Genomic DNA, 24,150 nt, shown 5'->3' on the forward strand with positions numbered 1-24,150 from the left:
CCCAACACGGGGCTCGATACCACAAACCGTGAGATCATGACCTGAGCCGAAATCAACAGCTGGACACAACCAACTGAGCCACCCAGGCGCCCCTGTTAAATACGATTTTTTTAGACAAAAACACATATAAAAGAAGCTGTCTATTGATTGGTTGACAAAACTGTGACCAGAGACTCACAGGAACCCAACTCTGTATGTCCCTTAGGGGCAAGGGTTCTGCATTTGCCAAGTGTTCACACTTTATAGAACATACTACCATAAACAATGCAAATTGACTGTATGTGAGTGTGTGTGTGTGTGTGTAATATTAATTATATATAAATGATATATAATTTACTACATATAATCTTAATTAATAATTGTAAAAATATTGTATATAATAAATATAATAATGAGAATTGACTGCATATATGTATACACAATCTCTCTAGAAGAATTTTTCTTTTTCATGCAGCATTATAATCCCTTTGCATTTCCCTGCAGTACCTCTGCAGTGTCGATATATATAACCTTCTTATATGCGAGGGTCCAGAATTTCATATAAGGGGTTGGCTAGATGGGTTCTGGGTGCACAAAGAACAACAACAACAAAAAGAATGCTGTATTAGATAACCCAAAGACAATAACTAGAAGGGAAATGAGAAGTGGTTGTGGATATTGGAACGTAGGGGCAAGGCGAGAGGCTCCCTGGTGCCCAGGCTCTGAGCTCCAATGAGAGAACACTGCTTGAGGGGCTCAAACCTTTCCCACAGGCATACCGGGGCTGCCTCTCTCCGAGGCAAGTGACGTCAAGGGGGCAGGAAACTGCATTGTTGGAGTAACACTGAAATGGACAAGAGGCAAACAGGCAAGACCCAGCCGGTGCTTCCTTCTCCGGCCTTGCCAGGCCTCTCTACCGCCTCCTACTGGCAGAGCCTATAACAGGGGCTTTCAGGGGACGCGGATAAAGCAGAAATATGGTTTTAGTCTCCCTCTCAGGATCACAGAAGGCAGGGTTAAGGCTGACCGTATGCAAAGGACTGGCATTGCATTAATCTCCTTCCCGTCACATCCAATAATGTATATGCAGGGAAACATTATTCTAGTCCAAATTCACTCAAGAGACATCCTAAGTTATATATTACTATCTGCTCTTGGAGTAGGTGGCACCGAGCATTTTGAAAAAAAAAAAAAAAAGAGAGAGAAAGAAAGAAAAACCAAAAAAACCACATCTTAAGATACACAAGAATGTTGGCCTAATGATTACTCTTACATAGTCATTCTAAATTATGATCTCTTCATTAACTCAGAAATGTAATCGATCCATTTCTGATACGCCTGCTATTAGTTTATAGGGCACTAAAAAAATTAAGTAAATAGAGAGAGATCACAGTGCATTTACCTTCTTCTGTGTGTGTCTCATACCGGCCTTCGGGCAGAACTAGTACAGTTCTGATCTGAAACACGAGAAAACAGAATAAGTAAACATACATCATATTTCAGAGAATACTAGTCTTGGGTTTACTCTGCATTTTCTAACACTGTTTCTTACATGTGGGTTTAACATCTTTTAGTCAAGGGACTCCTGGGTGGCTCAGTCAGCTGAGCATCTGACTTCAGCTCAGGTCATGTTCTCCGGGTTCCTGAGTTCGAGCCCCATGTAGGGCTCTGGGCTGACAGCGCAGAGCCTGGAACCTGCTTCGGATTCTGTGTCTCCATGTCTCGCTGCCCCCTCCCCTGCTTGTTCTCTCTCTCTCTCAAAAATAAAAAAAGTTAAAAAATAGTAATAATAAAAAATAAAATCTTTTCGTCGATGAAAAAGTGAGTATTTTCTGTTAAGTAACTATATCTGTAAGCTCTTGTCCTGTTAAGCTATAAAAATACGGTAGGAAAGAAGTGAAGAAATTTACCCATGCTATGATCTTTATTAGCATTTCATCTCCTGAATAATTAAAAGATTGATTATGTTTTGTCAGCGATTGAGACAAAGGTTGCATCTGAAGAGAAGAGAGGATTTCATTTTCCAACTCTACTGCTTACTTATCAGCTTCCATAGAGGAAATTTGCAAAACAATACTGAATACATGGCTGCACATCAGGTCCTTTGTGATTGGGACGCTGACTCTCCCCTTTGAAGTGTCCATAAAGATCATCTTTCATAGGGGCCACAATAGAAGGGAGAAGCGTATAACTGAAAGAGGAAATAACTGGACGGTGTCTTTTTTACTCTGTGAATTGATTTCCTCCCCCTATGTATCACAATGCTACGAAAGACTAGGAGTCAGAGATATGAGCGGAAAAACAGAGAGAAAAACTACTTTGTCAGCCTCTTTAGCAATGTTGAGGTACTTATTCATTTTTCTCCAGTATTAAATGAAAAAAAAAAGAGAATATCCTTGCTTGGAACTCACTCCACCCCCATATTCCACCCCACCAGAAAAACTTACGAACAGAGAGGCTTTGTCATTATAGACACACACACACACACACACACACACACACACAGAGCAAATTTTGTTGCACCGCAGGGTGATTCCCTGCCCTCTAAAGCTGACTGGCAAAGAGGTTTTATCCACCAAGACCTTAAAGGAGCAGGTGAACTCAAGCAACTCTTGGCCAGTGGGATGGGGTTTGGTACCTGAGTGCAAGTTGCCTTCTCACGTACAATATTAATTCTTTCTTTACTCTTGGAATGTGTAGTATGTTCTGTGTAAAGGGGCAGTTAGTGCTTGCCTCTGCTGTAAAGATTCCTTCATTAAAACTCTGAATCAACTCTTGCCAAGGGAAGAAAATGGAAGTCTAGCCTGGAGGTGGAACAGGGAAGCAGGCTGTTTAGTTAGAATGTCGTCCATCATTAAGCTAGAGGTAGAAAAGCAGAGAAGTAGCAAGCTTCTGAAGGGTGAGGGGGACTTTCAGATCTGCCTTTCTCCCCTATGTTCCTTCTCTATCTTTCTGCCCTTCATGCTCAAACACAGTCTTACTAGGAGCCTAATGTTAGAGATAAATGGAGGAGAAAGCCCAGTGGGTGGGTTAAAGATGGCCCTCTGCTGTTTTTTCCCAAAGGCCACTTGCAGTGCATTTCTAGAAAGGTCAATTAGAGAAGACTCCTCTGGGGTGTGCAGGAAGGCTCTCTCTTTCTCAAGATCCATGTCTCAGGATATGATGTTGGGCTTTGTGGACCTGTTAATAGAAAGGCTGCTACCCAAAGAGCTGTCTGAAGCCATTATACTCTTTCTTTCCCTCCATGAGGTACTTTATCCATGGAGCAGCCATCCAAGGTTGCAGGGAAGAAGGTACATGGACTGTTAGCCTGCAGAGCAGAAAGTTTCAATTGCAATTCCAATGATCCTATAAGCCATCCAGAGTCAGGAAGACGGCACTCATTCTCTGAGATGGCCTACACGGTCCATGGTGTGACGTCCCTTAAGCATCTAAATAGATGGTATGTGAGTCTCCAGCTTGTTTGAGCTCCTTCTCTGGGCCCATAATTATAGGGAGTGGATTGTGCTTCATAATTCTTGGTTGGAACCAACAGTAATTGACCCTAAATCGCAATCGGTCATGGTCTCTGGATTGTTTATCAGTCCATAATTTAGAAGCATATTCTTTTAGTAATTGTCTAAGGTATATATATAAATGGCATACCTGTATTTGATGGAAAGCACATCTAAACCGTTGAGGCAGATAACTTCAGTATTACTAATTTCCACTTGAGTGTCTTCAAGTCACCCCCAACTTGATGAGGTGTGTTTTGGCCAGGATTGTGTTTCATGATCATGACAGGGATGATGACGACAATGGTCACAATTATCATATAATAATACTTTCTTGTTATTTATAATATTTCTTTTATAGTGGCTCATGTTTGTCAAGCATTTACCAGTCTCTAGTTTTGAGAACCTTACACATATTAATTCATTTGATCTTCACAACGACTCCCTAATGTTGATATTTTTATCATCATTTTATAAAAAAGGAAACAAGCACAGAGAGGTGATGTAACTTATCCAAGAGCACACAGCCAAGAAGTGCAGAGCAAGGATTCAACTGCAGGCATTTAAACTCCAGACCATGGATTCTTAAATAGTGTGCTCTTAGGTAACCCCCAGAGAAGCTAAATCCTCCATCTAAAAGCATCTGAGGAATTTTGGAATGTAACTCCCAAGGACATCACCTTGTGAGGATATGCTAGCAAAGGAATTTCAGAAAGCTGAGTCCTGGCAGTCCCTAGCCAGATAACATGTGGAAACATTTGTTTCATGATGAAGTCATTTCATCACGATTAGGTCAGGAATTCTATCCTGGGAAGAAGAACACGGAAGAAAATGGAAGAGTATGGTATAATCAATGGGGGACATAGAGAAAAATGAAGAACGTACCTGGTGATTGGGATCTCACTTTTACGAAGGAATAAAGAACCACAGAAGCAAGGTATGTTTTGTTGTTGGTAGCTGGAAACTTCACTGCTATTAAAGTTCTGCAGACTAAAGTAGAACATCAGGATCATTCCATCCCTGTCCTCACTCAGCAGGAAGCCGCTGCGGAAATAGGGAAGGCGGTTTCTGCCAAAAGGCTGATAAGGACTGAAAAGTCATGCCAGACGTAGAATTAGTTCTCAGTTCTGTACTCTCCCTGACTCTTCAAAGGAGGGCAGGGATAAAATTCTTGGGCACTGAAGTCACCCAGTCCCAGGTTCCCACCTTGGCTGGGATCTCTGGTTTGAATCTTGGCTGAATCTCTGATATGACCTTCACAGGTTACTTCAATGCCATAGAAGAGAAGACCTTTACCCCTAACTCAGGCTACTGTTTGATGATTAAATTAGTAGCGGTAACGCACACAAAGCGCTTAACATGGAGTCTGGTGCAGAGCAAGGACTCCGTAAACTTGGCCCAAAAGTCTTCAAGGGCTTCCTGACTCTTCTCTTTCACACCGCACCTCGGGATCCTCAGCTGGTCCTTTGGCTCTGCCTTCCACATGTGCGTGGATCCAGCTTCCTTAATCTTCTGCACCATGACCACCGACCCAAGGCACACGTCACTTGCCTGGATGATTGCAATAACCTCCTACCTGGTCTCCTGCTTCTTCCGTTGTCCCTTCCAGACAATTCTGAGAGCAGTCACCATAGTCCATTAAAGTATTACAACATATCACTCCTGCTAAATCTCCAGTGGTTTTCTGTCTACAGAGACCTGGAATCCGCCCCCTACCATCATCACCCCTTTCTTGCTGGTTTTAACTCTTACAACTCTCCCTGCACCACCCCACCCTCCCCACCACCAACAAAGATTCTCTCATTGACCAAACCCTAGCCAGCTTCTTGGGAGCCCTTTCTCAACTAGGCCTCAGCCTCGGACTATAAAGATTTGAACAAATGTTAACACAGCTTCTACCAGCTCAAGGCCACCCCCCTAGGATGGCCCTGGTCCCCTTAACGTGCCTGCCTGAGAAACCTCAGGACTGCCAGGGGTATTTAATGTTTGTTCCGGACAGTACCCAAGGGTAGGGTCTCTGTCCCCCAGCCTTTCTGGGGAGTGTTGGGGCTTAACTTTGGGAAGCGCCAGTTAGCAAACCCTATGGGTTTCACATGGACCAACCGTGTTTCCTGCTTTTCACGTAATCTTTCACTTCCCTGATCTGAGGCCCCACACCCCCTCTTCTATTCTCTTATTCTCCCATTAAAACACCCACTACCTTGGGGCGCCTGGGTGGCTCAGTGGGTTGAGTTTCTGACTTCGGTTCAGGTCACGATCTCGTGGTCTGTGAGTTCGAGCCCTGCGTCGGGCTCTGTGCTGACAGCTCGGAGCCTGGAGCCTGCTTCGGATTCTGTGTCTCCCTCTCCCTCTGCCCCTTCCCTGCTCATGCTCTGTCTCTCTCTCTCTCTCTCTCTCTGTCAAAAATAAATAAACATTAAAAAAATTTTAAAAACACCCACTGTACAAAATGAAGCTGAGTTCAGCTCATGGTAGACGTTCCTCCCTCTCCCAATAGCAGATTACTGATGAAAATCTGTCTTTACCACTTTAGCTAGTGTCTGACTTTTTCTTTGACACCCACTGCCCTCCACTCACCCTGGGCACTTGGCTAATCTCCAACCCACTAAGCATAGGCCTTTCAACCTGCTCTTCCTGCTGAAAGGCACTGCCTCGTCAGAGTCACGTGGCTTCTGCCCTGTCTTCCGTCAGGTCTTTGCTAAGATGTCCACCTCCCAGGGGGCCCTGCCTGACCATGCCCCGAACTGCCTTTCTTCCTCCTTGCTTTATTCTTTTTCTCCCTAACATTCACCACCACGGGGCACACTGCGTGATTTCACCTGTTTATTTAGGGTTGATCTCCCTCACTAGCCCGCAGGCTCCTTCAAGGCCAGAATTGGTTCACGACGATCCGCCCCACGCTGCACTACTGTGCCTGGCACGCAGTAGGCCCTCGATAGATGTTTGTCAGCCAAAGAAGTCAGTAAGCATCCGCGACTGTCATTTTTCAATAAACATCGTGGTTAAATAGCAGCAAGCAATGAACGGGCCAGTAAACCAGTTCAGTCAAAATGGAATAAATCTGAAGGGAGGGCAAAGGCAGAGAATACCCACAAACAGAAGGGACACGCCAGCGGGCTTGCAAATCCACGTAAAGGAACATCTGAGGGAGGAAGAAGGGCCACAGAAGACCGTTGTCTGCAAAACTGATCTCTGCATGAAGACATTATTAGCCCCACATAATAGTAACCACATTGGGAAAGATGGCACGTGTATCAGAAAACGCTTTTCTATTGTTACCCTACCCACGATTTTCACAGTCACTGTTCTGACAAACCGCCGTTTGCAAGAGGTGATTTTAGTCTCTCCTTTGGTCCCGGCAGAAAAGTCCCAGAAACCAGTGGTCCTCCCAATGACGTCCAGATTGGCAAAAAATAATTCTGTCAACCTGTTGGGGTCATTTCCGCAACGGAAGGAGTAACCATCTCACTTGCTGTGTGTGTGTGTGTGTGTGTGTGTGTGTGTATGTGTGTGTGTGGGGGGGGGGTGTCATTTATTATTTGTTTTGTGCTAACTGTCACCTGCAACAGCTTAGCAGGGGTGAACGATGGGTAGAAAGTGTAAATTTCCACGATGAAGCAGGTGGCGTCAATTCTGACACCAGGAAGGCGGATGGGTGACCTGTGTGGTAAAGACAAGAGCGCCTGTCACAGGGAAGGCGTTTCCCTCTGGAAATGGAGATGAAAGCAGGAAACTGGGCTGGGGGGGGGGGGGGGGGACGTCGGGATGAATCTAATGGCAGCTCGATCTTCTTATTCCAACACCACTCGTTGGAGAAATTTCCATTCCTCAAAGAGCTGAAATCCCGGTGTGGGAACTGTGGCTCTGGCCTCACGGGTCAGCGACACGGCCCGTGCCTCCGCCCAGATCGCCCTCACACATCTCCGATGACACGTCCTCTCGGCCGGCCACCCCCCACCTCCTCTGTCCCCAGATACACTGCACACCACCTATTTAACACACAGGGGTGTTGTCAGGCATAATGACAAGCCATCTGAATAATGCCATCAGCTGGAGGGTGTCGATGGGACAGCTGCCTGCCCTGCTCCCCCAACGTGGAGGTTGAGTCAACACACTGCTTTCAAGCTGCAGCCTGGTGCTGTCACAAACCTCCACCCCGGTGACGGTGACGAGCTCCCCCTGACCTGTCAGGTGACAACTTACCTCTCACCCCTTCTCCTCTGCAACAACTAACTCCTAGCCTAAAGATTCCCAGCCGAGGCGGGCCCATCCCTCGGAGGTCCCGGATGTGGCAATCCCATCCCTGCGAAACCCAGCATCGCACCTTCCAGAGGCGAGGACAGGCTGGCGGCGCCCTCCCTTCCGGGTCCGGGCAGCTCACCTTCTTGGGGCTGGGCCGCGGCCACCATGGTTCTCTCTGCCCCGGAGCCCGAGCACCCAGCCTGCACGACACCCCCACGCCTGCCCTCCAGGCATCCAGCTCTTTATAACTGCAGGAGGCGAGGCTTGCATAGCGCCGCGCGACACTTCCAGAAAGTCACGTTGCTATTTTAGCACTCCCCTGACAAAGAGCACCGACAGACAGGGTGTCCTCGTCGGGTGGGGGGAGGGGGGCGGGGGGCGGGGGTGGCGGGGCGGAGGCGGGGGTCGTGAAAGGGCTCATGGAGAGGAAGCCTATAATTTGGTTTTGTGTGTCCGATTTTTGTTTCTTTTTAGAAATCTTCCAGGGAATCTCTCCTCCTCGGCGCCCCTCCCCCTCCCCCCCCCCCCCCCCCCAGCTGTCTTGATTAGTGGCTGTGAGTATGCTGGTCAGATCTGGGCATTAATGACGGCTAATTTGCCCGAGGTTGGTACAGCCCAGGCAGCAGACTCCGCACGACCAGCTTTCGCTGCCATATGGGCGGAAGCAGCTGTTTCAATTACTTTCGGTGCCCAGATGTGTCAGACGAGCCATCAGTCCTCCGCGGGGTACATCAGCCACACGGCAGCTAATTGCTTCAATCGCTGTGGAGCTGTGGAAAAGGGTTTGGGGGACAGCCGAGCGCTGGCTGTCGCGGGGCTCACAAGGCTAGCAAACGGGGATGCTGCGGATAGACCTCCGTCTGCCCTGCCTGGCCCCCGCGACGCACCCCCCCGCCCCCCGGGCTGGCTGGCCGTGTCTTTGGGAGGTGCACACCACGGGCGAGGGCAGAGAGGCAGGTACCGCGTCCTGGGTTCTTGTGAGTCTCCCTCCCCGCAGACCGTGGGTGGCAGGACCCAAAGGCACAGGGAGCTCTGCTCTGTGGATCCCAAAGAAATCAAAAGGACGTGATTTCAGTTAATAAGCAATCCGGGGTTGGCCATTTCAATCTGAGGCTTCAAAGCGCATTTTGAAAGGTTAGCGTCCCCCTCCTGGCGCCCAGAGAGTGATCAATGAATCAATGTGTGTGTTCTGTTTTCTGGTGGATCAGATTGAGGCCAGAGGGGAAGCGAAAGGAAAGGTCAGCCGCCACCCATTTCCCCCTGCACTCTCCTTGGTTCTCCGGGAAGAGAAAGCAGAAACAAATGTCAGGCAGGGATGTGTCTTCCCATTGTTTGGAGCAGGAGCGGTTGAGGAGAAACCGGTGGGCTAAATAGAAGGCTGTTATCATCATAATAATACATCTATTTAGGAAAAGAATAAACATTTGTTTTGTGCTAATTCTATGGTAATCAGGGTGATTGTACTGTACTTAGCTACGGCTTGTTGCCATGGTTATTCCAAGCAGTTTGTGGTTATTAATGGCCTAGAATAATCCACGGGGCTCAGTTTGAGACCCTTCATCAGAAACCTGAGTATTAACTTCACTGCTGACATCTCAACCGTTTCGGAGCGCAAAACAAGTTTGCTTTCTCTCAGCTTTGTATTAGGTGGCATCTAATCTGTATTACGAAATGGTTGGGTCCCTTCTTTCCCACTGCTTCTCTCCGAAAACACCTTGTACCCCAGGTCTTCAGCGTAATTAATGGAGCTCAGCATTTTTCAGATTGATCTCCTGATGAATATACGTTAATGCAATTTAGCAAAACATGTATTGAAGGAATTCGATGCATAGCCTGGGTTTAGGAACCGGTCTGGAGTAGCCCAGGAATGGAGACGGAGAGCTAATTATCTCGAGCACAGCCAACCAGAGTTTAAACCAAAATTTAGACCCTCACCTCTGCCCAAGTCACATCGCTGAGCTGCGTCTCCATGATTCTACAACACAATGACTGATTCCCCTTCTCAAACGCTCAAAGCAAGTCACAATAGACTACACTTGTCATTGGTGGTAGTGGTGGGGAGGGGTCTGTTTCTAATGGGTTTCAGTTGGTAATCATCAAGAACTATGTTTCCTTTTGTTTTTTTAAACTTTATTTACTTTGAGAGAGAGAGAGAGAGAGAGAGAGAGAGAGAGAATATCCCAAGCAGGCTCTGCACTGCGAGCATGAAGCCCAGTGAACTTGAACCCATGAACCATGAGACCATGACCTAAGCTGAAGTCAAGAATCAGGCGCTTCATGGACTGAGCCACCCGAGCACCCCAAGAACTATGTTTCTTAAGAGAAAAATCAACAGACAGAGCACAAATGAGCACGGACTAAAATACGTGTGATCACGAGTCCCAGCCAAATTGTATCTGCAATTCTAAAATCAGGAAGATGGCACGCATTTCACCTGGCTGTTGCTGCGTAACAAAACCACCTCAAAACTCAGTGACAGAAAACCATAACGACTTCCCATTTCTCGTGCTCCTGTGGTTGGCCTGGACTGCCCTGCTCCCCTCGGGAGCTGGCATTTGGCTGGCCTGGGCTGGGCTGGGCCATCAGGTCTCCAAATGGGCCTCCAGCTCCCACCTGGGCCCTGGCACTCAACATCAGGGGGACCGGGTTCTCTGGGGCATGGCCATTCCTTCTAGGTGTTACCCCGTCTTTAGGTCCCTTCCAGCTGGCCTCTCTCTAACAAGGAACAACCTCATTCCAAGACAGCCAAGTCAGAACCTTCTCAAGTTCAGCTCCAGGCCTGGAGCCAATCTGAGGACCAGTCCAGGTTCAAGGCGTGAGGAAGAACACTCCAGATCTTCAGAGGAGAGCTTGCGTGTAAGAGTGAGGGTGTCCAGGGAGGGCTTGTGGTGGCCCCCTCAGTATATGTGTTCAGGTTGAGGCGGTGCTAACAGGTAATGAGGAATATATTCTATTTGAAATAACTAAAGAAGTTGGCTTGTCCTTATATTAATTTCATGCAATTTCTTACAAAAAGAAAGCAAACCAAAAAAAAAAAAAAAAACCTTTGCATTCATAGTATTATCCTCTGTTTTGTTAAACCACGTAAAGTCTTGAAAAACTGAACAACAGGGGTTTTCTCCTTTTTAAATCTCTCTACTGAAAACTGCCAACTTGTATTGATTAGACTATTTCCCATGTCTTTTGTCCGCCTTTGAATGGTATGCATTAAAAAGCATCATTTGCTAAGAGAGGCCCACAGTTGTCATTCACAAGTGACTAGAGGAAGAAATTCTCCTCTCAGTGTTCTCAATCCCCATCTGCCCAGCCTTAGCAGAGCTGAGTGTCCCTTATCAGTGCTCTGGTGGCCGCTTCCTTGAGACAAGCCCACACTCTCCTGGGAAAATGTCACCTCCACCTGACTGTGGAGTAAAGTAATGGATTAGAAATGGCCCCACACGCATCAAAGCTACATGCATCCAGGGGGGTTGCAGCCATTGAGGTGAGCATTCTGAGAAACGATGCCCCTTGCCACAGCAGGGAAAGCAAAACTGGCAATGTCATCAAGCTCTGGACTAATTCAACGTGAAACTTTCAAACAGATAGAATCAAAAGGTAACCGACCACTTGCACAGTAGTGGTGCTTGTCCAAGGTTGAACATTAGATCACCCGGGAAGCGTTAAAAAATAAAGCCAGTTACTGGGGTCCCATGCCAGGCCAATTAAATTAGAATCTCTGGGGTTGCCTGGAGGGGGGAGTGGTCAGTTATGTGACCAACTTCAGCTCAGGTCATGATCTCATAGTTCGTGGCTTCAAGCCCCACATCAGGCTCTGTGCTGACGGCTCGGAGCCTGGAGCCTCCTTCGGATTCTGTGTCCTCCTCTCTCTCTTCCCCGCCCCTGCTCATGCTCTCTCTCAGTCTCTCAAAAAAGAATAAATGTTAAAAAAAATTAAAAAAAAAAAGAATCTCTGGGTGGGGGGCATACAGTATTGATAGTATTTAAGAGCTCCTTAGAGAAAATTAGAAGAGGGTCCCCTGGGTGGCCCAGTCGATTAGGTGACCTACTTGGGCTCAGGTCATGATCTCACAGTTCGTGGCTTGGAGCCCCACATCGGTCTCTGTGCTGACAGCTCGGAACCTGGAGTCTGCTTCAGATTCTGTGTCTCCCTCTCTCTCTGCCCCTCCCCTGCTCATGCTCTGTCTCTGTCTCTCTCTCTCAAAAATAAATAAATATTAAAAAAAAATTTTTTAAAAAGGAAAAAATTACAGGGAAAGACTGATCAGCCTGTCCATCATTTTAACTTTTAATAAAATAACAAAAATTTTTATTAGATCTGTTTACATCTCAGCATTCTCTTTTATTATTAATAATAGTTACACACAAGGGACACCTGGGTGGCTCGGTCAGTTTTGTGTCAGACTTGGGTTCAGGTCATAATCTCACATGAGTTTGAGGCCCACATCAGGCTCACTGCTGTCAGCTCCGAGCCCACTTTGGATCCTCTGTCCCCTCTCTCTGCCTCTCCCAGACTCTCTCTCTCTCTCTCTCTCCCTCTCTCTCTCAAAAAAAGGATTAAATATTTAAAAAAGAGTTACACACAATAGGTAACATTTATTGATTGCTGACTCTGTGCTAGGCACTATACTCAGCACTTTACATATATTGTCACCACCTCATCAACACCTCTGTGAGCTAAATACTGGGGTTATTCCCATTTTCCTGATAAGGAACCTATAGTCATGAATGGTTAGTTAAAATGCGCCCTGTCACTCACCCAATGAACAGAGGTCCCGGATGTGGACCCGGTGTTTACTCCACAGTGTATACCCATTTTGAAGTTTCTTTTATTTTGAGAAAATTGAATGTTGGCATGCAGTCATGCAAAATCAGTAAAGGGAGCACCCACGTACGCCTTCACCCAGTTTTCCCCAATGGCGGGGGGTTACACATCATGGTAAAATATCATCGCCAAGTAATGGATACAACAAATTGATACCAATAAAACCAACTGACCATATTCAGATTTCACCAGCATTGTATACACCCGTGTGTGTGTGTGTGTGTGTGTGTGTGTGTCCTAATTTGATGCAATATTAGCTCGTGTATGGATCCAAAAGACCACAATCAAGACAGAATAGTTGTATCAAGAGTACCTTTTATGCTGCCTTTTGTAGGGAATCACCTCATTCTCCCTCCCAGCTCTCGAAACCCTGACAACCACAACCATTAGCATCTTCTTCTTATCTCAAAGTTTTTCATTTCAAAAATGGTACACAAACAGAATTATGCAATAAGTAACCTTTTGGGACTGGCTGTTTTCACTCTGTAATTCCCTTGCAATTCACTCATGCCGTTGCTTGTATCAATAATTTGTTCATTTTTATCCTTCCGTGGTCTGGATGTGCCAGTTTGTTTAATCATTCACTGTTGGAGAACATTTGAGTGGCTTCCAGGTTTGGGCTATTATGAAGAAAGCTGCTATGAATATTCACACACAGGTTTTGATGTGGCATAAATTTTCACTTCTCTGGGGTAAATGCCCAAAGTGCAATCGCTGAGTCATACGGTGAACACATGTTTCCTTTCTTTAAGAAACTGACAAACCCTTTTCCAGAATGGCTATCCCATTTTCCACTCCTACCAGCAATGCATGAGGGGTGCAGTTTGTCCACATTTTCACCAGCATTTGGTGTTATTATTGTTTTTAATTTTAGTCTTTCTGACAGGTGTGCCGTATCATCTCACTGTGGTTTGAATTTGCATTTCCCTAATGGCTAAGGATGTTCACCAGCTTTGCTGGGCTTATCTGCCATCTGCATATGAATTCTCTGTGCACGTCTTTTGTGCATTTTCTAATTGGATTCTTTGTTTTGTGTATACTTGAGTGTTGAAGGTTCTTTCATTATATCTTACTGTAAGGCCTTTGTTGCAATGTGATTTGAAAATATTTTCTCCCAGTCTATAGTTTATCTTTTCAGCCTTTTTACTGGGTTTTTCACAGAGTAGAATATTTTGTTTTTATTTTCATGAGTCCAAAATTTAGCAACATTTTTTATGAGTCAAGCTTTTGGTATCAATACGAGATGCAAATTTAAAGGTGTGATTTTGCTCAGATTACTCAAATTCTGTACGTTTCAGATTCTTCCCCCCCCCCCCCGCTAAATTATCTATTTGTGTTTCCTCACTAGAATGAAAACATTTGACAGAGGGACTCACATCCCATATTTACTGCTATAACCCCAGCGCCCTGAATACTGCCTGGGGTAAGCTCTCTGCTCAATAACGTAGATCAGATGAATAAGTAAATCTATACTATATCTTGCTTCTTACAGATTCACGGTTCCCAGTCTCCCAAAGGCTCTGAGAAGTCCTGCTTAGTTGTTTAAAATCAGTGCTGCCCAAATCTGACAACTTACCACGTTTAGTGGAAAAAATAAATAAAAATACTCAAAAATATTCTAAAGAACTACAGTTTGCTGGAAATCACTTTGGGAAACATTGAACTGTTGTCTTCCCATTTCACAGGTGAACAAACTGAGCCTCTGAGGAGTCCAGAGGTACATCCAGGGCTGGCCCTCCATTCCCTGTTTAGGATACATTGGCTCCATCGCCTCCCCATGATGCATGGTTAGAAAATCTTTAGGGCTAATTAAAGCAGACACCGATATTTGTCTTTAGATTTTGAACAATGAGGTCTAGGGTCCAGGACGAGAGTGACTGTAAATGAAATAAATAATTATACATAAAATGTATGGTTTGGTGCTTGTCACATTATATGCTCTAAGTAAATGAGACAGAACTTGCCAAAGAACATCTTCCCTCGCTCTATTTCCTGTTCTCATTCATCATATTTATAACATGCTTTTCAATTCGCGAAGCCCTTTCACTATTTGAACCTCGGAATAAGCCTTAAGTAACGCGATTTTTCTTACCACATAGATGAGGACACTGAGCCACAGGGCTCTAAAGGGCTTTGTCCTGTTCCCTTAAATAGTAGGTCATGATGCACGATGCACACCCAGTTTCTCTGACCCATACCTGACATTGTTTTCATGGCACGTTCCCTCTTTTAACTCCCTTTAGAATTAAATAATTAACTGCATGTTAACAGTCATTTCCTCAACAAAACATAGTCTGGATTCCAAAGAGTACGTAATGGAATATGGTCTTCCTCTCTAGTTTTTTTTTTCTGTCACAAATGAATACTGGAATACTAACATAGCCTGTGATTAACATTTGACAACTTCCAGCTCTACAGAGATGGCCTGATTCTTTTTTAAACTTTATTTTAAAAATTCCTGCAGAAAGGCTCTATTTCCCTGACTTATTTGTGCAGCTTTAATTGACTGCGTTTCCCTGGCTCAGTTTACTGTGGCCAAAGATGTCTACACCAAGAACCACATCACTAGAATTAGGGTACATGCAGTGTCCGGAAGGAAAGGAATAGTGTACCTGCAGAAGATGAGACCGTAAATCAATCAATTAATTAATCAGTGAATAAAATTAAATTAAAATTTTTTACCACGATCCAGTACTTGGGTTCCCACTAGACAAGTATCCTTCCTCTCATATATATGGTCTTTTTTAACAATGTCCTGGCCTGACTTCAGCATGATATGCAGGAGTATTTTCCCTTTTTTCCAAATATTGGATAATTTTTCTTAATATCATGTACTACCACAAATGCGTTTATCTCATGCCCTTCCAAATAGGAACGATCTGAATGCAAGATAGCTACTTCCTCCAGAGGCTATGTCCTAGACCACTCTTTCCTCTCAGAGGTATTTCTGTTCCTTGTAGTTTAATCTTAGTCAATCTACATGTAGCCCCTTATGCATCTGAAATGTATGATCTAAATTTTAAATTCATGCGCCCAGAGCATTTGATATACAATGGTGATGGAAAAACAGACATAACTTCGGTAAAACTCTCATTTGGCAAAAGAGAAAAGTAGAAACAGGAAATGACATTTACCATTATACTGTACATCATTTCCTTCCAATTAGTCATGTAAAGAGAAAAGATACGTTCATAAAAAGGCTTTGGGTATCCATTACCTGATTGACTTTCTTAATAGTGAAATGAATTCTCTCCTCAACCAAGCTGGCTACCCCCATCCTTTGGCCAGCGTGATGTTGTCCTCATTCAATGTCATGCGTAGGCAGACACAAAAAAGGAGAATGGAGGGGCGCCTGGGTGGCTCAGGTGGTTAAACATCTGACTTTGGCTCAGATCATGGTCTCACGGTTCGTGAGTTCGAGCCCCGCATCGGGCTTGCTGCTGTCAGAGCTGAGCTGTCTCCCTTTCTCTCTCTGCCCCTCCCCTTCTCGCTCTGCCTCTCCCAAAAGAAAAATGGAAAGAGTCTTCCAGCAAGGAGTGTGCTCTCTTAGCATTGTATTTACAGTTGGAGTAAGTACATGTGTCTAGGATAGATTTAAAGACTGGTGTCATTTGGTACCCCCAGATCACCAGCATCTGAATCCATGAAGGGTAAAAATTATAGATTATTGAGCCTTAACTCAGCCCAACTAAATGTTTAGGTGTGGGGTTTAGCAAGTGGCCTTTTAACATGATCCCTGATATGCAGTAAAATTTGACTACTGTCAGAATTAATCAATCAAACTGCTTCTGATTAAACCTTGGGCATCTGTGTATCAATTTGAAAATGATAATGTTTCTAAGCTTGCCAATAACCAACTATATATGTGTGTGTGTGTGTATGCATATATATGTGTGTATACACACATATAGGCCATATATATAATGTACATATACACACCCACATATATATACACATATATGTGTATGTATCTGTGTGTATATATACATATACATATATGTATCTGTGTGTATATATACATATACATACACATACATATATGTATATATACATATGTATATGTATATATGTATATATATACATGTATATGTATATATATGTGTACTGTTGCTTATTGGCAAGCTTGGAAACATTATCATTTTCAAATTGATACACAGATGACTAAGGTTTAATCAAAAGCAGTTTGATGTGTGTGTATATATATATATATATATATATATACATACACACATATATATAGGTAGCTTAGCTATGCCCTTTAAAATTACATTTTAATTTTAGTTTCTTAGTCCCAGACTCAGAGACTCTGCTTTGGGATACAACTGAAAAAAAGCAAAACAAAACAAACAAAAACAAAAACCCTCCAGACTACCTGAAGAGAGCTGATTCAGGCTGGTAAGCATCCTCAGGAGTCCCTGTAAGGCAAGAGGTTAATGAGACTAGGCACTTATATGAGACAGTGTGAATCTTATTTTCTGTAATTCTTCTGGTTCTTCTGGAATATCTCTGCTCAAAATGAAAAATTCTAGGGTTGCATATCAGTGCTCTAGAATTACGGTTAAACCAAAATTTGCTGATCTTCTACAAAAATCATGAACTACACACAGAAAGTACTTTACTTTGTACAAATACTATGTTTTGATAACCAAAAGAAAGTCTGATACTTGCAAATAAGCAAATAAAAGAGATAAAGTGATCTTCGTTATCAAGTTAGGGCACCATCTACGAAGCTCATAGGAGGATCATCAGGCTCTTTGTTGTTGCTTAGGGTCCAGATATTTCACAACCTTTTAAAAACTAGTGTTTAGGGGCACCTGGGTGGCGCAGTCGGTTAAGCATCCGACTTCAGCCAGGTCACGATCTCGCGGTCCATGAGTTCGAGCCCCGCGTCAGGCTCTGGGCTGATGGCTCGGAGCCTGGAGCCTGTTTCCGATTCTGTGTCTCCCTCTCTCTCTGCCCCTCCCCCGTTCATGCTCTGTCTCTCTCTGTCCCAAAAAATAAATAAACGTTGAAAAAAAATTTTTTTTAATAAATAAATAAATAAATAAATAAAAACTAGTGTTTATTTGTAGAAACCTGAGAAACTGTAAGTGATTTTTGTCCTATGCAATGCAAATGATCACTCAATACTAATGAAAGTGGTTTCTGTTTCATAGTGATGAAATGTTTTCTGTTCAGTGAAAAATGACCCTAAAGGTTGTAGCATAATTGCTGTGCAGATATCCACCATCGCTTACCTACCTTACCAATATTATGTCCAGAATTCGCTTTCCCTTACCTAAGGTTCCGACTTCGGCTTAGGTCATGAGCTCACGGTTCGTGGGTTCGAGACCCGCGTCGGGCTCTGTGCTGACAGCTCAGAGCCTGGAGCCTGCTTTGGATTCTGTGTCTCCCTCTCTCTCTCTCTCTCTCTGCCCCTCCCCAGCTCATGCTCTCTCTCTCTCTCTCTCTTTCTCTCTCTCTCTCTCTCTCTCAAAAATAAGCATTGAAAAAAAGTATGTGTTTTTAAATCTTGAAAATTATGCTTTCTGGTGGCTTACACCAGTCTGGCTCCTCCCTGTTTTCTTTCAAGTGAGCCAGTTTCAGTGCAGCTATGTTGCAGCACCTCATGAAAGGCCAGGAGTAGCTGGCATGCTCAATATCTCCACGTTTTTATGCCACGTTGCCTAAAGACACAGACTTTGTGGGCATATGGTCTGAGTCCCAAGAGACTACAGGCACTAGTTGAGCCAACTGCTTAGCTGTGGCGTAGCGAAGACAAAGCTAACTTCCCAGCACGAAACAGAAGGATTCTGACTGCGTCACACCCCGCCTGAACTTAGCCAACTCCACGTGTTAGGGTCTGCCACATAAATATCCCATTTTGGTCTTAGATAGGACTCGGTTTTATCAGTGAAAAACAACAACAACTACTACTACAGCCATATGAAGGAGATCGGCTCGGGAAAATCAAACATTGAATATACCAGCGGTAGGACACGGCTTCATTTTAGGAGCAATGGGAAGAGACACAGGACGCCCCACTGTTCTTACTTTTGATGTCTCTCCCTCCCCTTCTCCTCTCTCTCTCCCTCTGTCTCCCTCCCTCCCTCTCTCTCTCTCTCTCTCTCTCACACACACACACACACTCAACTCTGCCCCTCTGGCAGGCCACTCTACTTCTCACCTCTATGGAAAAGCTTTGTCCATAAAATGGCTGCCAGTATTTCCACTCTTTATGTTGTTTTACCATCTCTCCCATCAGAGAAGGACGACTCTCTTTCAGAGTTCCAGTTAAGAAGGGGGAAAAATAAACAAGCCCGGGGAGGACTTTATTTGGCTTGGGTAAGGGTCCTACCCCTGTCTATATCTAATGTGGCAAAGGTCATGGAGTCACACACGCAAATCCTACGTAAACCCCTGGCTGAAATGTGCGGAGCCATCGTTGCCGTGGGAGCCAGAGGAAGGTCAGAGTGAACAAGAGGTATCCACCGGTGGAGATGTCAGTGAGAACAAGGATAATATACAATCTGGGGTGGGAGGGCAAGTTGAAAGGAACTGAGGGTCCTTAGTCATCGGGGCCACGCTGCATGAGGGAGACACATCAACCCCGCAGTGAGTAGTTTGGGGTCCTAGTCTCAGCCTAAACGCAGCTTGGGGACCTGAGACCATGGCTTCTCCAAACCTCTGTGTCCTCATCTGAAAGCGTCAATAAGGATCTCTCCAGGCAGCGCTCCTGACAGGATTCAGAAGACAACTTGGGCAACACGTCAAGCATGCGCCTTGCACAGTTCACACGCACGAAAGAGAAGAAGCTATTTCATCTAGAAGAGGAAAAGCTCAGGGAGGGAGATAGGAGAACTGCCTTCACATTTTTCAAAGCCTGTCACATGCACGTAGGTTTCAGCTTTTTCTGTGTACTCTGGAGCATAGAAATTCTGTCAAGAAGTTACAAGGCAGCGAGTTTTACTTCGATAAAAGGGGAAAAAAAAACAATGAAAGTATAAATGAACTGGGGAGGACAGAGTAAATTTCTCCCAAGATTTTTTTTTCAAGCAAATCTTGGCTTTTTCTTTCCCAAAGATAATGTCAAGAATTTGCCAGTCATTTGGAGGTTAGCTCAGAGGGTATCGTCAATGCCTCCCACCTCTGAATGTGTGTGCTTCTATCACCAGGGATGGAGGGCATTGCATCCCCAAAGCCAGAGGCGACACTTCCAAATCCAGGTGACATGGCCCGGCCACCTACATCCTTGATCCCCATGCCGTGGATTCTAGTAAATCCAACTCCATTGTACCGTGCTATTTTTAAGTATTAAAAGCACTGCGTTCTCATTTATATCTCTACTGTGACCAGAAACTTATAATTTACCTTGCACTATGAAAAAGGACAAACAGGCATCGTTGAGAAACAAATCTGCCACATCCTTCCTCGTCCAAGATTACTCCGCGTTCCGAGGCATTCTAGTCTTCACTTAAATTCCCATTTCCCAGATTATGAAGAAGATTGTGCATCTCTGGTAATGTGCATTAGTGAAAAGCATTTCTCAGAGAATGAGTTAGTCCTCCATGTGCTCCAACGATCTGGAGGACAAAGAGCAGAAGACGTGCTGAGGAAAATAAGAGGAGAGAGTATAGTGGAATTGAACCAGGGGTCCATGGCCTTGAAGGTGGTGAGAGAGATGACCTAGCACGATTCATAATGATTCCAGTGGAAATCTACCACATGCCCTTTCTTTTTTTTTTATATATGAAATTTATTGACAAATTGGTTTCCATACAACACCCAGTGTTCATCCCAAAAGGTGCCCTCCTCAATACCCATCACCCACCCTCTCCTCCTTCCCACCCCCCATCAACCCTCAGTTTGTTCTAAGTTTTTAACAGTCTCTTATGCTTTGCCACATGCCCTTTCTTTCAACGTTTATTTATTTTTGGGACAGAGAGAGACAGAGCATGAACGGGGGAGGGGCAGAGAGAGAGGGAGACACAGAACTGGAAACAGGCTCCAGGCTCTGAGCCATCAGCCCAGAGCCCGACGCGGGCTCGAACTCACGGACCGCGAGATCGTGACCTGGCTGAAGTCGGACGCTTAACCGACTGCGCCACCCAGGCGCCCCACCACATGCCCTTTCTTTACCGGTTCTTCGTCCGGCACCAGATACATCCTTTTGGAGCCTGTTATGCTATTCCCTGGTATCTTTTATTTGACCTCCAACCTTCTTCCTCAGTGATCCTTCCCAGGAGAATTTCAGCAAGAAGCGCAGGGGACCTCAGCCTCTGAACCTGGCTGTCTTTTAATTGGGAGTCTCAAAATGATGGTGACCACATCACACTTTTAATATGCCAATATCAATGCTGCCATTCCAATATGATCCCTTCTGATTTTGCAGTGCTAACATCATTCTTTTGTCCTCATTTGCAATCACTACTGGCTGGCTACCTAATTCCTATGTGTTACTGTCAGAGGGAACAACTGTGTGTCCTTGTGTTTTGTATTTTAAAGAACAACCAAAAGGTACAGTGTTTCTTTTTTTTTAATTATTTATTTATTTATTTTTGTTTATTTTTGAGAAAGAGAAAGAGTGCGAGCGGGGGAGGGGTAGAGACAGAGAGGGAGACACAGAATGCGAAGCAGGCTCCAGGCTCTGAGCTGTCAGCACAGAGCCTGATGCGGGGCTCGAACTCACGAACTGTGAGATCATGACCTGAGCCGAAGTTGGATGCTCAACTGACTGAGCCAGCCAGGTGCCCCAAAAGGTACAGTATTTCTAAGGTTGTCCTGTTACAAATGACTTTATCCTTTGTTTATAAATGTTTATTCATTTTGAGAGAGAGAGAGAGAGAGAGAGAGAGCATGAGCGCAAGATGGGGAGAGGCAAAAAGAGAGAGAGAAAGAGAGAGAGAATCCCCAGCAGGCTCTGCACAATCAGCACAGAGCTCCATGTGGCACTTGATCTCGTGAACCGTGAAATAATGAATGACCTGAGCTGAAATCAAGAGTCAAAGATCATGACCTGAGCTGAAATCAAGAGTTGGATGCCTGAGCCACCTAGGTGCCCCACAAATAACTGTATTCTTTCTGAAATAGCTGTATAGTTATTCCAGCTCCAGCCTCCAGCTCATTGTCTGGTGGCTAAGTGTGTAGGTAGACAGGTATCCATGCATTTTGTCTTGTTGGGTGTTCAAAGCAACTAACTCAGTCTCAGGTATTCTGAACACACAGTCTTCCAGCCTGAAACTCATGTAGAATTGCCCTTTAGGGACCTTACTGTGAAGACAATAAAAAAAAAAAAAACTACTCAGTGGTAGAACTTCTAATAACACCAACACAATATGCCCATTCTTTCCACAAGTTTGCTTCAATATATTATGCTGGAACAGCAATTCGATGTAACATTTTGCAAAGAGACAAAGGATTGGTAAATAAAGGAAAGAGAGTACAAGAAACAGCAGATTTCCATGTGACATTTCTATGCGCTACAGCATGTAAACTAGATCAACGTAGTGCAAAATGTTTTAAAGTGTATTGCAATTTAATGAAGGAAGGTTAGCTTTTTCAACAGATGTGGTAGAGACAAATGATATCCATAGGCAAAAAAATAAAGATCAACCTAAATCTCACCCTCTATACAAAAATTAACTTAAAATGCATCATGGGGTCCTTTGTGGCCCATACAAATTTTAAGAATGCATTAAATGTGTAGGTTGCTTTGGGTATTATAGACATTTTAACAATGTTTTTTCTTCCAACTCATGCACATGGAATGCTTCTCCATTTCTTTGTGTGCCCTTCAATTTCTTTCATAAGTGTGCTCTTGTTTTCAGAGTACAGATCTTCTGCCTTTTTGGTTAGGTTTATTCCTAGGTATCTTATGGTTTTCAGTGTAATTGTAAATGGGATCAATTTATTGATTTCTTTTTCTGCTGTTTCATTATTGGTATATAGAAATGCAACAAATTTCAACAAAAGCGCCTTGGCCGAGTTCATGTACTAGGTCTAGAAATTTTTTGGTGAAGTCTTTCAGGTTTTCTACGTTGACTATCATGTCATCTGCAAATAGTGACAGTTTGACTTCTTCCTTGCCAGTTGGATGCCTTTTATTTCTTTTTCTTGTCTGATTGCTGAGGCTAAGACTTCTCGTACTATGTTAAATAGTAATGATGAGAGTGGACATCCCTGTCTTGGTGCAGAGAGGAAAAGCTCTCAGTTTTTCCCCATTGAGGATGACACTAGCTGTGTGTCTTTCATATATGACCTTTATAATGTTGAGGTATGTTCCATACCTTGTTGAGGGAAACAAACCATAAAAGACTTTTAACGATAGAGAATAAACTGAGGGTTGATGGAGGGAGGTGGGTGGGGGGATGGGCTAGATGGGTGATGGGTCCTAAAGAGGGCACTTGTTATGATAAGCACTGGGTGTTATATGTAAGTGATAAATCACTTCTACTGAATCAAGTGAATCTACTGAATCAAATTCTATTGAAACCAATATGGCACTTTATCTTAATTAACTAGAATTTAAATAATATTTTTAAAAAGTGATCACTGACTTAATAGTAAAACATAAAATGTTTAGAAAAAATAGAAAATGTTTGTGATTTAGAAGTACACAAAGAGTTCATAGACTTGACACCAAAAGCACAATCTATAAAAGAAAAAAAATGATGGATTGGACTTCATTAAAAGTAAAAAACTTCTGCCTAATGGAAGACCCTACTAAGAGGATGAAAGGATAAGCTACTGAGTAGGAGAAAATATTTGCAAACCACATATCCAACAAAGGACTTGTATGAGACCATATAAAGAACTCTCAAAACTCAATAGTAAGAACAAACAAAATAGAACAAGACAAAAACAATCCAGACAGAAACTAGGCCCCAGACATGGGCGGACATTTTACTAAAGAAGATACACTGATGACACACAAGCATATGATAAGATGCTTAACATAATTAGCCATTAGGGAAGTGCAAATTAAAAGCTGAGATGTCACTACACATCTACCAGAATGGATAAAATAAAATAAATTAAATTAAATTAAAATAAAACAAAATAAAATAAAATAAAATAATACCATCATATGGCTGATGGGAAATGTAAAATGGTAGAGTCACTTTGGACAAGAGGTTGGCAGTTTCTTATAAACATATACTTACCATATAACCTAGCAATTGAACCAGAGATATAAAAACTTGTGTTACACAAATAGTTGTGCATGGATGTCTATTCATGTATGAGTTTTATTCACAAATGTCAAAAACAAATGTCCTTTAATGAGTGAAAGGTTAAACAAACAGCGGTACATCCATTCAATGGAATACTACTCAGCCAACAAAAAGGAAACAAGATATTGATATGGGCAACGATGTGGATGAATCACAAGGGGAATATGGTGAGTGAAAGTAGCCAATCCCCAGAAGTTACATACTAGATAATTCCATTTATAGAACGTCCTTAAAATGACAAAATGAAGGAGATGGCGAACAGATTGGTGGTCGCCAGGGTTGGAGGTAGGTGGGATAAAGGTGATAGAGGTAGAAAAGGGTAGATGGAGGGATCCATGTGATGCAACTATTCCATATCTCGTTGGTGGTGGCGCTCACACTAATCTACACAGGTAGTAAGATT

Source organism: Prionailurus bengalensis, chromosome B3 (assembly GCF_016509475.1).
Source record: "Prionailurus bengalensis isolate Pbe53 chromosome B3, Fcat_Pben_1.1_paternal_pri, whole genome shotgun sequence".
NCBI classification, from domain to species: domain Eukaryota; kingdom Metazoa; phylum Chordata; class Mammalia; order Carnivora; family Felidae; genus Prionailurus; species Prionailurus bengalensis.